Here is a 531-nt window from a genome sequence, read left to right as displayed (position 1 = left end):
AAAAAAATAGGAAGAATCAGGACCACAGTTCATTACCAATTCTGAGGAAGCTCGTCTTTGTTCATTCACTGCTACAATCCACAAAGTCCATAGCATGGTGGCCTCCAAAATTCCTGTCAACATCTGAGGGATGAGATGAGAAAAATAATGCACTTGAATTCTCAAATACAGTTCACTCTAAGTCATTATGTTTTATTTCAATGGTTATTAAGATGGGGAAACATTACTCTCTACTGAATTGCACAATCTTTTTTTGACATTGTGTAGAATTGACATCAAGAATCAGAGAGATGATGCTGTTCCCTTGTGAGTGCAGGTGGTAAGCAGATTAGGCAACAACATGGCACATTGTTCTAGGGCAGTGGTTCGCCACCTTCCTGGTGCCGCCATCCTTTCATATTGGAGGTTATGATTGCAGAGAGTTTGTAGGCCGACATTCAGTGATACTTGATTGGATTTGCTCAAGGGGGTGTTAGACACTGACAAGCAGAAACAAGCTCCTCCCCCTGCCCCCTTTTAAAGCCAGTATAG

The 531-nt window shown here is 41.8% G+C and overlaps 1 pseudogene; it reads left to right on the top strand.

Annotated features, from left to right (window-relative positions):
- LOC115871256 overlaps positions 1-127 on the top strand; it is a 1,123-nt pseudogene extending 996 nt beyond the window's left edge.
- The last annotated feature ends 404 nt before the right edge of the window (positions 128-531 follow it).

The sequence above is a fragment of the Echinops telfairi genome, unplaced genomic scaffold (assembly GCF_000313985.2).
Source record: "Echinops telfairi isolate 266 unplaced genomic scaffold, ASM31398v2 ScPeMD7_4225;HRSCAF=4972, whole genome shotgun sequence".
Classification (NCBI taxonomy): Eukaryota; Metazoa; Chordata; class Mammalia; order Afrosoricida; family Tenrecidae; genus Echinops; species Echinops telfairi.
Note: the sequence above shows the minus strand (reverse complement) of the source record. Positions and strands in the feature narration are given on the sequence as shown.